Consider the following 17924-nt stretch of genomic DNA (forward strand, 5'->3'; position numbering starts at 1 on the left):
AAAAGCTGGTTCTTTGAGAAGATAAACAAAATTGATAAACCATTAGCCAGACTCATCAAGAAAAAGAGGGAGAGGACTCAAATCAATAAAATTAGAAATGAAAAAGGACAAGTAACAACAGACACTGCAGAAATACAAAGAATCTAAGAGACTACTACAAGCAACTCTAAACCAATAAAATGGACAACCTGGAAGAAATGGACAAAATCTTAGAAAGGTATAACCTTCCAAGACTGAACCAGGAAGAAACAGAAAATATGAAGAGACCAATCACAAGTAATGAAATTGAAACTGTGATTAAAAATCTTCCAACAAACAAAAGTCCAGGACCAGATGGCTTCACAGGTGAATTCTACCAAACATTTAGAGAAGAGCTAACACCCATCTTTCTCAAACTCTTCGAAAAAATTGCAGAGGAAGGAACACTCCCAAACTCATTCTGTGAGGCCATCATTACCCTGATACCAAAACCAGACAAAGATACTACAAAAAAAGAAAATTACAGACCAATATCACTGATGAATATAGATGCAAAAATCCTCAACAAAATACTAGCAAACAGAATCCAACAGCACATTAAAAGGATCATACACCATGGTCAAGTGGGATTTATCCCAGGGATGCAAGGATTCTTCAATATACACAAATCAATCAATGTGATACACCATATTAACAAATTGAAAAATAAAAACCATATGATCATCGCAATAGATGCAGAAAAAGCTTTTGACAGAATTCAACACCCATTTATGGTAAAAACTCTCCGGAAAGTGGGCATAGAGGGAACCTACCTCAACATAATAAAGGCCATATAGGACAAACCCACAGCAAACATCATTCTCAATGGTGAAAAACTGAAAGCATTTCCTCTAAGATCAGGAAGGAGACAAGGATGTCCACTCTTACCACTATTATTCAACATAGTTTTGGAAGTCCTAGCCACGGCAATCAGAGAAGAAAAAGAAACAAAAGGAATACAAATTGGAAAACAAGAAGTAAAACTGTCACTGTTTGCAGATGACATGATACTATACATAGAGAATCCTAAAGATGCCACCAGAAAACTACTAGAGCTAATCAATGAATTTGGTAAGGCTGCAGGAAGCACAATTAATGCATAGAAATCTATTGCATTCCTATACACTAATGATGAAAAATCTGAAAGAGAAATTAAGGAAACACTCCCATTTACCATTGCAACAAAAAGAATAAAATACCTAGGAATAAACCTACCTAGGGAGACAAAAGACCTGTATGCAGAAAACTGTAAGACACTGATGAAAGAAATTAAAGATGATACCAACAGATGGAGAGATATACCATGTTTTTAGATTGGAAGAATCAATACTGTGAAAATGACTATACTACCCAAAGCAATCTACAGATTGAATGCAATCCCTATCAAATTACCAATGGCATTTTTTACAGAACTAGAACAAATCATCTTAAAATTTGTATGGAGACACAAAAGATGCCGAATAGCCAAAGCAATCTTGAGAAAAGAAATGGAGCTGGAGGAATCAGACTCCCTGACTTCAGATGATAGTACAAAGCTACAGTAATCAAGACAATATGGTACTGGCACAAAAACAGAAACATATATCAATGGAACAAGATAGAAAGCCCAGAGATAAACCCACGCACCTATGGTCAACTAATCTATGACAAAGGAGGCAAAGATATACAATGGAGAAAAGACAGTCTCTTCAATAAGTGGTGCCGGGAAAACTGGACAGCTACATGGAAAAGAATGAAATTAGAACACTCCCTAACACCATACACAAAAATAAACTCAAAATGGATTCAAGACCGAAATGTAAGACCATACATTATAAAACTCTTAGAGGAAAACATAGGAAGAACACTCTTTGACATAAATCACAGCAGCATCTTTTTTTGATACACCTCCTAGAGTAATGGAAATAAGAACAAAAATAAACAAATGGGACCTAATGAACCTTCAAAGCTTTTGCACAGCAAAGGAAACCATAAAGAAGACGAAAAGACAACCCTCAGAATGGGAGAAAATATTTGCAAATGAATCAACGGACAAAGGATTAATCTCCAAAATATATAAACAGCTCAGGCAAGTCAATATTAAACAAACAACCCAATCAAAAAGTGGGCAGAAGGGCTTCCCTGGTGGTGCAGTGATTGAGAATCTGCCTGCTAATGCAGGGGACACGGGTTCGAGCCCTGGTCTGGGAAGATCCCACATGCCGCAGAGCAACTAGGCCCGTGAGCCACAAATACTGAGCTTGCGCGTCTGGAGCCTGTGTTCCAAAACAAAAGAGGCCACGTCAGTGAGAGGCCCGCGCACTGCAATGAAGAGTGGCCCCCACTTGCTGCAACTAGGGAAAGCCCTCGCACAGAAACGAAAACCCAACACAGCCAAAAATAAAATAAATAAATAAATAAATAAATTTTTAAAAAAGTGGGCAGAAGACCTAAATAGACATTTCTCCAAAGAAGACATACAGATGGCCAAGAAGCACATGAAAAGCTGCTGAACATCACTAATTATTAGAGAAATGCAAATCAAAAGTACAATGAGGTATCACTCACACCAGTTAGAATGGGCATTATCAGAAAATCTACAAACAAATGCTGGATAGGGTGTGCAGAAAAGGGAACCCTCTTGCACTGTTGGTGGGAATGTAAATTGATACAGCCACTATGGAGAACAGTATGGAGGTTCCTTAAAAAACTAAAAACAGAATTACCATATGATCCAGCAATCCCACTACTGGGCATATACCTAGAGAAAACCATAATTCAAAAAAACACATGCACCCCAATGTTCATTGCAGCACTATTTACAATAGCCAGGTCATGGAAGCAACCTAAATGCTCATCGAGAGACGAATGGATAAAGAAGTTGTGGTACATATATACAGTGGAATATTACTCAGCCATAAAAGGGAACGAAATTGAGTCATTTGTTGAGACGTGAATGGACCTAGAGACTGTCATGCAGAGTAAAGTCAGAAAGAGAAAAACAAATATTGTATATTAACGCATGTATGTGGAACCTAGAAAAATGGTACAGATGAAGCAGTTTGCAGGGCAGAAGTTGAGACACAGATGTAGAGAACAAACGTATGGACACCAAGGAGGGAAAACCACAGTGAGGTGGGGATGGTGGTGTGCTGAATTGGGCGATTGGGATTGACATGTATACACTGATGTGTATAAAATTGATGACTAATAAGAACCTGCAGTTAAAAAAAAAAAGAACATACATATCTATAATTACCTTAAATGAAAAAGGATTAAATAATCCAATCGAAAGACACAGACTGGCTGAATGGATACAGAAACAAGACCCATATATATGCTGTCTACAAGAGACCCACTTCAGATCTAGGGACACATACAGACTGAAAGTGAGGGGAGGGGAAAAGGTATTCCATGAAAATCAGAAATCAAAAGAAAGCTGGAGTAGTGATACTCATATCAGACAAAATAAACTTTAAAACAAAGACTGTTGCAAGAGCCAATGAAAGGGCATTACATAATGATCAAGGGATCAATCTAAGAAGAAGATATAACAATTGTAAACATATATGCACCCAATATAGGAGCACCTCAATATATAAGGCAAATGCTAACAGCCATAAAAGGAGAAATTGATAGTAACACAATAATTGTGGGGAATTTTAACACGCCACTCACATCAATGGACAGATCATCCAGAAAGAAAATCAGTAAGGAAACACAGGCCTGAAATGACACATTAGATCAGATGAACTTAATTGATATTTATAGAGTGTTCCATCCAAAAGCAGCAGAACACACATTCTGTTCAAGTGCACATAGAACTTTCTGTGGGATAGATCACATGCTGAGCCACAAAGCAAAGCTCGGTAAATTTAAGGAAATTGAAATATCAAGCATCTTTTCTTATCACAGTGCTATGAGATTAGAAACCAACTCTAAGAAAAAAACTGTAAAAACAAAACAAAACAAAAACAAACCAAACACGTGGAGGTTAAGCAATATGTTACTAAACAACCAATGGATCACTGAAGAAATCAAAGAGGAAATTCAAAAATACCTTGAGACAAATGAAAATGCAACACAATGATCCAAAAGTTTTGGGACATAGCAAAAGCAGTTCTAAGAGAGAAGTTTACAGCAATACAATCTTACCTCAGGAAACAAGAAAAATCTCAAATAAACAACCTAACCTTATACCTAAAGCAACTAGAGACAGAAGAACAAGCAAACCTAAAGTTAGCAGAAGGAAAGAAATCATAAAGATCAGAGCAGAAATAAATGAAATAGAAACAAAGAAAACAATATAAAAGATCAATGAAACTAAATGCTGGTTCTTTGAAAAGATAAACAGAATTGATAAATCTTTAGGCAGATTCATCAAGAAAAAAAGGGAAAGGGCTCAAATCAATAAAATTAGAAATGAAAAAGAAGTTACAACCAACACCACAGAAATACAAAGGATTGTAAGAGAGTACTACTAGCAAACATATGCCAATAAAATGTACAAGCTAGGATAAAGGGACAAATTCTTAGTTACAATCTCCCAAGACTGAATCAGAAGGAAATATATAATATGAAGAGATGGATCACAAGTACTGAAATTGAATCTGTGATTAAAACCCCCCCAACAAACAGATGACTTCACAGGTGAATTCTATCAAACATTTAGAGAAGAGTTAACACCTATCGTTCAGAAATTATTTCAAAAAATTTGCAGAGGAAGGAACAGTTCGAAACTCATTCTATGAGACCACCATTTCCCTGATACCAAAACCAGACAAAGATACAACAAAAAAAGAAAATTATGGGCCAATATCATTGATGAATATAGATGCAAAAATCCTTAAAAAATTCTAGCAAACCAAATTCAGTCATACATTAAACGGATCATTTACAGTGATCAAGTGGCATTTATCCCAGGGATGCAAGGTTTTCTCAATATCTGCAAATCAATCAGTGTGATATACCACATTGACAAATTGAAGAGTTAAAATCATATGATCATCTCATTAGATGCAGAAAAAGCTTTTGATAAAATTCAACCTTCATTTATGATAAAAAAAAAAAAAACTCTCTGGAAAGTTGGCATAGAGGGAACCTACCTCAACATAATAAAGGCCATATATGACAAACCCACAGCTAACATCATATTCAACAGTGAAAAGCTGAAAGCATTTCCTCTAAGATCAGGAACAGGACACGGATGTCCACTCTTGCCACTTTCATTCAACATAGTTTTGGAAGTCCTAGCCATGGCAATTAGAGAAAAAAAGAAATAAATGGAATCTAAATTGGAAAAGAACAAGCAACACTTTCACTGTTTGCAGATGAAATCATACTATACATAGACAGTCCTAAAGATGCTACCAGGAAACTACTAGAGCTCATCAATGAATTAGGTAAAGTTGAAGGATACAGAATTAATACACAGAAATATGTTGCATTTCTATGCACTAACAATGAAAGCTCAGAAAGAGAAATTAAGGAAACAATAACATTTACCATTGCATCAAAAAGAATAAAATACCTAGGAATCAACCTACCTAAGGAGGCAAAAGAGCTGTACACAGAAAACTATAAAATGCTGATGAAAAAAATAGAAGATGACACAAACAGATGGAAAGATATATCATGTTCTTGGATTGGAAGAATCAGTACTGTCAAAATGACTATACTACCCAAGAAAACCTACAGATTCAATGCAATTTCTATAAAATTACCAATGGCATTTTTCACAGAACCAGAAGAAAAAAATGTTTTAATTTGTTTGGAAACACAAAAGACCCTGAATATCTAAAGCAATCTTGAGAAAGAAAAACGGAGCTGGAGGAATCAGCATCCCTGATCTCAGACTGTACTCCAAAACGATAGTAATCAAAACAGTATGGTTCTGGCACAAAAACAGAAATTTAAATCATTCGAACAGGATAGAAAGCCCAGAAATAAACCCACGTACCTATCGTCAATTAATGTGTGACAAAGGAGGCAAAAATATACAGTGGAGAAAAAATAGTCTCTTCAATAAGTGGTGCTGGGAAAACTGGATAGCTACATGTAAAAGAATGAAATTAGAACATTCTCTGACATGATGTAAACACCATGAACATTCTCTTACACCTAAATATAAGACCAGATTCTATAAAAGTATTAGAGGAAAACGTAGGCACAACACTCTTTGAAATAAGTTGCAGCAGTATCTTTTTGGATCCACCTCCTACAGTAATGGAAATAAAAACAAAAATAAAATAATGGGACCTAATTACACTTAAAAACTTTTGCACAGCAAAGGAAACCATGAACAAAACAAAAAGACAATCTACAGAAGGGGAGAAAGTATTTACAAACAATGTGACGCTTAATCTCAAAAATATACAAACAGCTCATTTAGCTCAATATCAAAAAAACAACCCAATCAAAAAATGGGCAGAAGACCTAAATAGACATTTCTCCAAAGAAGACATACAGATGGCCAAGAAGCACATGAAAAGATGCTTAGCATCACTAATTATTAGGGAAATGCAAATCAAAACTACAATGAGGTATCTCACACTGGCCAGAATGGCCGTCACCAAAAAGTCTATAAATAATAAATGCTGGAGAGGGTGTGGAGAAAAAGGAACCCTCCTACACTGTTGGTGGAAATGTAAATTGGTACAACCACTATGGAGAACAGTATGGAGGTTCCTTAACAAACTAAAAATAGAGCTACCATATGATCCTACAATGCCACTCCTGGGTATATATCCAGAGAAAAACATAATTTGAAAAGATACATGCACCACAGTGTTCACAGCAGCACTATTTACAATAGCCAGGACATGGAAGCAACCTAAATGTCCATCAACAGAGGAATGAATAAAGAAGATGTGGTACATATATACAATGGAATATTACTCAGCCATGAAAAAGAATGAAATAATGTCATTTGCAGCAACCTGGATGGACCTAGAGATTATCATATTAAGTGAAGTAACCCAGGCAGAGATAAATATATGATATCACTTATATGTGGAATCTAAAAAAAATGATACAAATGAACTTGTTTACAAAGAGAAATAGCCTCACAGACATAGAAAATAAACTTATGGTTACCAAAGGGGAAAAGTGGCGGGGGGGGAGGGATAAATTAGGTGTTTGGGATTAACACATATACACTACTATACATAAAATAGATAACCAACAAGGACCTACTGTATAGCACAGGGAACTCTACTCAATACTCTGTAATAAGCTATATGGGAAAAGAACCTGAAAAAGAATGGGTATATGTGTATGTATAACTGAACCACTTTGCTGTATACCTGAAAGTAACACAACATTGTAAATTAACTATACCTCAACATAAAATAAAAATTAAATTAAAAAAATAAAAATAAAATGTATGAATGATAAAAAATAAAATGAATGGATAAATAAAAACTTTAAACATTATTAGTGGTAATCAGTATCTACATAAAACACATCTCTTTGCGGTCCTCAAACATTTTTAAGAGCGTAAAGAAGTCTTGAGACCAAAAAAGTTTGAGGATATCCCGTCCAAAGTTTTTCATATTTGACACTGCCCATTTATTTTCTTCTCTCTGAAATAAACTAAACCATGGGGGAAAATAAGTTTCACATGTGTGCCTCTTATTTTAAGCTGAGACTGTTGATCTGAGACTGTCTGAAGGTACTTGCACTTCATTTTTTATTCAAATAAGATGGTCTCCCAGTGGCACTAGAATGGAGGAAAAACCTTTTTACTCTGTCTACAATGGTAAATTTCAGTTTTTGATGACTTAGCATATCCACCATCTCTATTCCACAGTATTATGTGAATTTCTAAGTGCTGAAACTTAAAGGAATTTATGTTGATTGTTAGACTCTCAGAAGTAATACGAAAAGTCACTACACATTTACATGACTATGAACTGAGTTTTCGGAAAACTCCCAAAGGCACCAGATCCTAGAGACTTCAATCTTAATGGTAAATTTCTCTACAGTGACAGACATGAAAACAGCGTAGCAATAAAATATGAGATCTGCCCAGATTGAAGTCTGTTCACTTGAATGTAGGGCACTGTGTGCATTGCTTTGACTTATTATGGGAAGAATTCATGGCCATGAATTTGTTGACTGCTATACAGGGACCTGACAGCTGCGGATGGATCTCCTTGTTGTTAATAGTCCAAAGTGCAAAGGAGGTACCCAGTACATTTTTAAAAAAACATGGGCTGTTTCAGCAGAAAAGAGTATAAGACTTGTCTCCTTTTAGGATATATTTACCATTAAAATAATGCAATGGAATTACCCCAAAACTGTCTCCCACCTGCTCTAGCTTGTAGGGTAAATCTGTTACTTTTCTTTTTCCAGTCAGAGTTTAAGAAAAATACAAAACAGTACATCTTCACCATTGTGATCCTTCTCCCATTGAGTCTTGTTATATAGAGAATGGTATTCAGAGAGGGAAGGAGGGAGAGGGAGGGAGAGAGAGAGAGAGAGACTCAGCTAAACAACAAAAACACATTTATGTTTATAAAATATTTTTTTGCCACAGAACAGATTGCAATTTACAACCTTGCCATTCTGTCAAATGCTATGACACTTCACAATGCCACCTAAATGCAAAACTGGCCAGGTTTAACATAATAGCTGGCTGCGTAAAACACGAGATTGCAAATGTCACTGGAAAGAGATGATGATGAATGGCTGTGGGATATTTATAGACACTATATAGATATGTTGGCTAAACTGCTTGAAGGAAATCTGTTAAAACTGATTATTTCAATGGCTTTTTGTGTTGCAGGCGTCTGAGGTCCTAAGGCCTCCTAGGGTAGCACGGTTTCTCTTGCTCCAGACTTTACTCCAGTAATCACTCTGCCTGCATCAGTGTTGCTCTGTGCCCCAAAGCAAGACAGTAACTCACATCAAGGCCAATCAGGGCACTACAGAGAACTTAGCCTCTGCTTCTAGGTGACCTGCCCAGAAATTCTCGCTTTCCTATCACGTCTGGGTCTAGAAGGTTGCTGGGCCCTCCTGATGCCTTAATCATCTGCCTCCTTCTGAAGCATCTTCCAAGAGGCAGAGTCACATTTGGGATGTGGAAGTCTTCAAATGACCTTGGCATTAAATGATATACTCATTCTATGTCATTTTTCAGGTCATGATGTTAACAAAGAATGATATTCAGGGTAGAATATTCTCAATTTTTCCTCTGAGATATAATGTGATAAGCAACAAAACTCACTACAGTTCACACCTCCTAGTTTGAAGGTGGGAGTTCTTCATATAGAATTTAGGGTTATGACAGTAATAGCCAGTCCTTATATCATGATTATTATGTACCAGGCCCTGTTCTCATTTAATCCTTATAACATACACATGGGGTAGCCTCACTGTTACATTCATTTTAAACATGATGAAACACACACCGAGAAGCTAAATAACTTTACCAAGGCCACACAGCTAATAAGTACGAGATTCAGGATTCAAAGTCAGACTGGCAAAGAGTTCATGCTTTTAATTATGATGCTATATTGCCTTGCCAATAAATAATATAATACTCAAAAGCAATGCCACATTTGTAATACCATATGTAGTGACTAATCTCATCTTCTGACCTAACGGTCCTTTGAATGGATGCTAAAGACGTATCAGTCAGAGCAGGCTAGGTTATGTTGGGGTAACACACAGCCTCATTATCTTAATGGTTTAAGGCAGCAGAGATTTATTTGCCACTCTTGTTTCCTGTCCATTACAGGCCAGCTCGGGCCTCTGCCCCGCATGGCCACCGTCCTCACACCAAAAGCCAGGATGACCTAGGACTTGGTACCCACTCCATTGTAGCCTGGTTGCGGGGAGAAAGGATGTGACAAAACATTTGCCCACCATTAGAGCTTCTGCCTGGAGCTGATGTATGTCATTTTCCCTCACATTTTATTGGCCTAAGAGAATCACATTACCTAACTAACTGAGAGGAAGTACAGTCCTCTCATGTGCCCTGAAGGAGAGAAAGTTGGGCTATATACAACCAGTCCTAAGGACTATCACAGCATCGTTACCATGTTGAGGCAGGGTTAGTTGAGACAGCATGAGACGGGGTCTCACCAAGGGCTGGGAACATTGAACCGTGACACCTGAGAGTCTTAGTTTTAGCTTGTCACTTCTTTGGGCCAATATTTATGGCTACTCAACACTAGGTTAGAAGCCCTGCTACACACTCATAACGCATGCTGCTGCTTTCACATCACTCATCATATTTGCAATTATTTATTCTCTTCTGCATAAGATTTTATATAAGCTCCATAAAGGCAGAGAATAAATCTGTATTGGTCATTGCTGTATTCAACCATCTTCCACCCCACCCTGATACTCCCTGATTCAAATCAGCTCAATATATATTAAACCAGAAAATATGTATTAAGCTAGGAAGAGTAAACAAGGAAAACAATCTGTACCTGGCATCCACTGGCTTTTTGAGCCAGTTTCACTTAAGTATCTCACATGATTAAACAGAACTATCCTCTCAGTTAGCAAATCTATACCCTAGCACAATTTCTGAGGCAAACAGAAGGTTCTCCCTGCCCACCACCGCTTAGGGCATCTTAAGTAGGAGACCACATTTCTCATTCCAAAAAAAGAGTTTAAAGGAATAAAAATGCAAATATCTGAATGAGTTGCCCCATCAACATGAATTACAGTCAAAGTAATTATTTTCCTGGTTTGATCGGGATAGAGATTAGAAAGCTAGAAGACTAGCCTTTTTAAAGGGAAGGGAAGACCAATGAAAGGAAAAAAAAAAATTGGAGTAGAAAGAAGAGTCTGGAGGTGAGATGACTAATTTGAAATTTAAAGGTAACCATAAGCCTCAGCTTATATTTACCTATTCAACAGAGATCTTCTGTTACATCTTGATTATGCTTTTCATGCCCACAGTGATCTGAATACCTTCATGGTATTCATGCTCATAAATCATGAACTGTACGAACTTGATGCAAAGACATATAAGTAATATGTTTGGCCATCTTTAAATAGCATCACCTGTTGCTTTCCCCATCCAACCGCTGTCACCATCATAAACTGCATAGAGAAATGTTCAGATTTAGACTATGTTCACCTGGGAGAGAAGAGTTAATACATTTTGAAGCACAAGCATAACACAATGTCTTTTTTGTTTGATCTAAAAAGCAATGCATTCTATGTCATGTAATACATGGGTTACTAGGTCATGTGCAAATTTGGGGTAATTACTAATATTTAAACTCACATTTCTATGTTAATTTAAAATCACAGCACCTTCATTTTTCATCAGAATGAGTCACTTTAGAATTCTAATAGTATTAAGTCAAAGTGATGCACTGTTAATAACAGAGGGAAAGGCCTTTCTAGTAAGAAAGCCTTTTCTTTAAACCAATTGTACATAAAAGAACAATGTAGGACGCTTTTAGTTTTCTTAAAGCAGTCAGGCATCATAAATTATGCTTCATGTCTGACCTCAAATAGAGCAGGATTATCTCTGAGGAGAAGGAAAGTAAACAATAAAAAGCTCAGGTTGCGCAGAATCCTGCAGAAAGTCCTAAGGTGGGAAATAATCACGGATAGCGCTCCTTAATTCTTCTCTTTTCCTCTCAGGATTCATACTGTCTTTAGGGACAGTACTAATTTGTTTAAAAAACTCAGTTATAGTAGTTTGGGGGCTTTTGTTTTGTTCTGTCTCGTTTTCTTTAATCAGCACAGTTACTCAGTTACTTGAATCAAAAGGAAGACTTTGTCCACGAACACAATAGGAAAAGTAGGATTACCTTGAAAAAGGAAAATTGTGCCTTTTTAGTGTGGAATTCTAAAGCAAAATGTAACCCAAAGAGATTTTTCCAGGGAAAGGCAAGCCATCTTTACAAAAATTTCTACTCCTTTGTATCCTGGATATTAAATCCTTAGATGTTAAGTCCACATTTTCACTATGTACTGTTTGATGAATGAAGGAATAGAGACATTTCTCCGTAATGGGACTGTTCTCACCATGATTTATTGGAGCCAATCTATAACAGCACAAGAAAAGTCATCAATATTTGCTTATGTTCATTGTATGTATGAATCTTATGCATCTTATTGTGTAGTAATATGTGTGTGGTATCAGTGTCTGAAACAATAGTAACCAGATCTTTGTTCTGGTGTTTATAAAAGCGAATTATTAATTCATTAAGACAGTTTTGGGCTTCCCTGGTGGCGCAGTGGTTAAGAATCTGCCTGCCAATGCAGGGGACATGAGTTCAAACCCTGATCCGGGAAGTTCCCACATGCCGCGGAGCAACAAAGCCCATGCGCGACAACTACTTAGCCTGCGCTCTAGAGCCCGCGAGCCACAACTACTGAAGCCCACGTGCCTAGAGCCTGTGCTCTGCAACGAGAGAAGCCGCCGCAATGAGAAGCCTGTGCACCGCAATGAGAAGCCTGTGCACTGCAACGAAAAGCTGCAACTAGAGAAAGCCCACATGCAGCAACAAAGATCCAACGCAGCCAAAAATAAATAAATAAAATAAATTAATTTTAAAAAAAGACAGTTTTATATCATGCAAGATACTCTGAAATAAGGGTAAAGAAAAAAGAATAAGATTTTTCAAACATATATAAACATATTTTCAAAATCATTTCTTGATCATATACTTCTAAATTACAAATTGAACAGCCAAGATTCGGTTGATTAAATGGGGATGTTTCTTTGTTTTAAAATGGAAACATTCTTGGTGGAGTGGAAAGAGCACTTGATTTAGAACCTGAAAGCTGGATTCATAACCCCAGCCTTACCAGTTACCAGGGACAAGACCTTAACACACTATGAAACTTTATAAATTAAAGTTTCTTCCTCTGTAAAACATATAATCTCTAACTCACGGAGTTTTGCATAGGTTGATTTTACATTAATTGTACCCTGTCTATACCTCGAGAGTTTGCAGTGGCTAAGAAGGAGATACATGGAATGTATTAATATGTCTTCCTAAGAAAAAATATGGAAATGATTAAGCATCACATTGGTCTCTGAATTTCCTGCAAGTCAGGATAAAAGTAGAGATGGGAAGAAATACACAGACTAATTAATAGAAAGAGGAGGAAGTAGGGTAAAAGTTGGCTAATTTCAGATACAGATGTTTTCCTATTATTAGATTCTACATTTTCACATACCAAACTCAGTAATATAATGGACAAAATAATTGAAGCAAAATTGGGAGAAATTTTTATATGATTTTGCTATTGATAAAAGCCAAGGGCACCATTTAAACAACTCACCAAAGGTCAAACTGACTGTGATTCAACTAGTTGGTGATTTAACTTAACACATGGATAAAAGACTAGAGGTATGGTGACACAACCTTCACTTAACTTTGATAAAGAGTTCCTTTCTTGGTCTGGTTTTGACAGGAGCTAAATGGAAGATAACTTTTGTTCTTTTGTTCCTTTCCTTCCTTTAGTGAGAGCAGATTGGGTCATATAGATTTATAATTTGGAAAGCAGGTTAGACAGGGTTGTGTGAATTATCAAGTGTAATATTAATTTTTTGAACACCTTAATATATATTTTATCTTTTAACTTATTTGCCTTCTATTCAACCAGGATCATTCATTTGCCTTTGGGAAAATTAGGATAAGTGAAACAGAAACGCAAAAGGAAACAAAGAGTCAGAAGTAAGAGTTTGATATACAAAAGATATAAAAAAGAATTCTTGAGTCACAGTAATCCATAGTATTGAATCCATGATTTAGGGAAAGAGAAATATGATTTTCTATTTTTGTTTGCATAACCTGTTAGAATTTTACAAGGCAGAGGCAGAGTGTATATCATAGAATTTTACTGCCTGTCAACGGTAGAGAGAACTTTGGTAAGTCCTCATCACATAGTATAGGAGGCTAAGGTCCACTTATTCAGCTCTGGGGATTGTAAGACATAGGAGAGACAGGCTATTGGTAGTGTCCAAAGTTCCAGAGGCAACAGGTGTTTAACAAGCTTAATGGAAAGCTAAAAGCAAGGGGGACTTTTGCCATGTTCTCTTTGGCATCCAGGGACCAACTATCGTTACACCTGAGGTACCTAACCCTGCCCCAACAGCTTGTGCACAGTGCAGAAGTGATCTAGAGGTTCCTCTGTAATGCCCAAACCCTAGAAAGAAGCTGGGATTCCAGGTGGGGAAATGCTAGGGGCTTCACAAGAGAAGTCATCCTGGGTACGAAGGTTTTACTGCCGGATGTCCAAGGAGCCTAATAAGAATCAGACCCAAGGGGTGCAGGTAACAAGAGGTGATGGCCAAAGTCCCTGAAGGCAGAGACTAAGCTGAGTTACATCAGTTTGAGGGTTTCAACAGTAGAGGCCGGCAGGATGCACGGAAAGACCACACTTTGGCCTCACAGATGAGACCAGCACATGGACCAGCACAGAACTAGAGACGCCCCTCTTGCCCGCCTGTATGCCTGAGAACTTTGCACTGTTTCTCACTAAAGTGCAGAAATCATCTTGGAAAGAGGGAAAAAGAAAGGGGAAACAGTGCTGGTACTGAGCTGAACCTTGAATTGACCAAAATTGTACCAAATTTAAACTATTTTTAACCCAAAAGAGATACCATTAACTGGCAAGTTTAAATTAAGTGTCTTTGCTTTCCACTGTGGTGAGAGGCTCATGAGGAAAAACTAGTATCAGCTACGGAAAATAATAAGCGTACATTTTCTTACAACATCTGCGTTGGGTGGATAAGATATTGACTCCGAGAACTTGATGCGATCTCAGTTCTGGAGCTCCTCTGTGCAGAAACACACAGCCAGGCTACTTGGAGGCAGCCTAGGGTCCTTCTCCAGGAGAAAGTTTACATTGATTTGGGCTCTTAGATAAACATTTGACTGAAAATGCCACGCTCACACTAGAGACCGCAGCAGAAATGCTTGTGGCTTAAAGCGCCTTCACACTGGGACAATGGTCCCCACACTGGTAGCCGAAAAGCTTCAGCAGGGCGTCTATGAAATGTCTGACTCAGAGCAGCCTTGATTCTCAGTGTGCCTGCCAGAAGGAGTCAGCTATGAAATGTACGCCCAGGAAAGAGAATGAGTTCACTTGCTTGATAGAGGGATTTGGATCTGACCGACTGAATTTTGCAGAAAGTATAGCACAGACGATAATTTTAGTTTTTGACATAATTAAAGTTGAGCTATTTTTTCTGTCTGTAGCTATACACCAAGATGAACTGCCTCTGGGGTATCCTCCTGGGTTCAAGATAGTAAAATTTTGTCATTGGCCTAAAGGAGAACACTCATCTTTCCATTTTCCTGTTGTAAAAGGGCATACTCCAGTCTCATAAAAAATACCAGTTTATTTATTAAGTATGTGATAAAGAGAAGATGGGCTTCTGATCATTTACTGGAATAATGTTTTAAGAAGTACCTGTCAAGTTATGGCCCCCTCCCCAGCCTCCTGCAGAAAAATAATGCTTGCTGAATCTAAATACTTTCTACTAGGTAAAACCTTTGGAGTTGGACAGACTAGTGATAAAATTCATCCTGCTGTATGACATTGGTCAAGCTACCTCTCTGATGCAACTGCAGCCGAAAAAGGGGGCTAATGTTCCCAAATATATACTTCATTGGATTTCTGTGAAGATCAAGTGAGATAAGTATATAAAACCCCTAAGTGTTTGGCACATAGTAGAAATTCAATAAATGTTAGTCCTGTCCCTCTCATTATAATTTAGGTATCATAACATAATCCTGGCCGAAATTCTGACAACAAATCTGAAATCATTTGAGGTTCTGCCCAATAACGACTCATTGCTGAATTTCAAAATATTTTGCCAAAGGAATTCTGATTTTAAAATTTCCCCTCCACTTGTTATTAAACATTTTTGAGCACAAAGAAAGGACCAGGAACTATATAGACATTCCTGTTTCCTTAAAAAACTCCAGAAGAAAGCTTTTGCTTTTGTCTTTCAATCAAGGAGAGGAAATGAATTGGATTTTTTTTTATCTTCCTGTTTGCCTTCTAAAGTACAGTCCTTAACTGAGAAGTTTGAAGTAAATGATGATGAAATATAAACTTATTCAAATAATGGCACCAAAGCAGCATTTCTTTTAAATTGTTATGAATTCCCGGTTGCATAAATACATGTAGGGACCAAGTGTGATGCCTAAACTTAAACCACTGAGATGTTTAGGCTCTGATCTGTAGCTTGGGAAATAAGTAATCTTTTTTTTCAAAATCTGCTTCTGAGATCCTCTTTCCTTTTGTTGGCCAAGTGAGCATCAGTAGTTTTTCCCCCTGAATATTCAACTCAGTGGCTTCACTGGCTTGGCCACACTAGCTGTGTGATATTGGGAAACACATTTAACCCTTTGGGATAATTTTTATTCCTTTATATAAAGGAATATGCCAGATTAGATGGACTTCCATGTTTCTCCCACATCTAAAATACTGTAAATCTATGTAGACCTCTCTATGTGTAGAAAGAAGTGCTCTGAGTTGGCAACTGACTTAGATTAAAAAGGACATGAGCTAAAGATTGCTCCAACTCCTCTAACTTTGGATATCAGAGAAGTGCTTGCCTGACTCATTCTGATTTAAGGTCTTGCTAGGCACCCAGTATTTGCCAGACTCTAGGAATCCAAGGCAAACAGTTTCCACCCTCGCAGCTTTGAAGTTTAGTTGAGAGAGGCAGATATAAAACTAGTGTAACCTACAGTACGTATAGGATTCAGTTAGAGGAGGGGAGAGAGAGAGAGAGAGAATAATGCCAGTAGTATTGCTAGCAAATAACTGAAACTGGTGTTTCTGCGGGTCAGGATATGTTTCTTTGAGCAAATTTCCTCCTTCCAGAGCTATTAATATTGTTTTCAGGTCAGAACCGAGTTCAGCGAGCAGAGGGTAGGTATATCTGAGACTCCTGCTCAGTATGCTGTTGTGCAACGGGTCACGCTCAGTTTCTAACCATCATCAACTGGAAACCAACTTCATTAACCACTGAGTAATTACTAACACTCCCATGAATAATGGTCATGGTAATTTTAGAAACATCCATTTAGCTGACACATCAAAGGTGACCCAACATGTCTCACAAAGTAATGACTCTGACCAGTGAAAAATTAAACCACATCCTCTCGTCAATTTGTTTGCAGATCAGTTAATGGAGTCTCCTACAGAAGAGGTTTTATTTTTACTTTTCTGGCTTCATTTATATGACCTTGATTGGGATAGAGGAGAGGTTTTCAGATAGAATATTGGCAATGACGCTGTCAGTGATTCTCAAACTTGTTATTCTGGTGACTTTGTGGAAGCTCACCATGATCTCCCAAGCTAAATATCACATTCACCTGACAAAAACTTGGGTGTGATGTCTGTGACTTTGCAAATACCTTTTTTTTTTTTTTTTTTTTTTTGCTTGCTTCGACTGTTTAGAAAGTAATTGTGTTTTCACCTGAGAAATGGTCTTGAAATACTGAAATTTGGTAGAAAAGGATGACGAGGAAAAAAAGATAGAGTGTCAGAGACTAAGACAATAGGGGGTCAACAGACAAGGTCAAGGGATAAAAGCTTAGAGAAGGTGGTAGCACTGCCGATGTGGACTCTAAAAAGAAAGGAAAGATCCTGATACAAACTTCAGTTACACAGTCTTCAACTAAATTATGTAAATGCAGTTCATAGTCATAAACAAAACCAAATTTTTTCCCCTATGACAATGGGCTGATAATACTAACACCATCTGATCCTTTTTATTCCCTTATCTAGTTTAATTCCATGGCTCACCATTACAACCCTGAAACACGGACAAATACCTTTACCTCCCTTGCCCACTTCCCTCTCAATTATAGTCGCCTGGAAAAACCTCAGTTCTAGGTTAAGCAAACTTATCTGCCTACTCCATGCCGGCATCAGACAACCATACTGTGACATTTTATATTCATAACCACAAATCCCAA

The 17924-nt window shown here is 37.4% G+C and overlaps 1 protein-coding gene across 9 annotated transcripts in view; it reads right to left on the reverse strand.

Moving 5' to 3' along the window:
- NKAIN2 (sodium/potassium transporting ATPase interacting 2) overlaps positions 1-17924 on the reverse strand; it is a gene marked incomplete at its 3' end in the record, with an annotated part of 998865 nt that overhangs the window by 248344 nt on the left and 732597 nt on the right. The gene's annotated exons all lie outside the window — the stretch shown is intronic.

The sequence above is a fragment of the Balaenoptera physalus genome (assembly GCF_965194825.1).
Source record: "Balaenoptera physalus genome assembly, chromosome: 9".
Taxonomy (NCBI): Eukaryota; Metazoa; Chordata; class Mammalia; order Artiodactyla; family Balaenopteridae; genus Balaenoptera; species Balaenoptera physalus.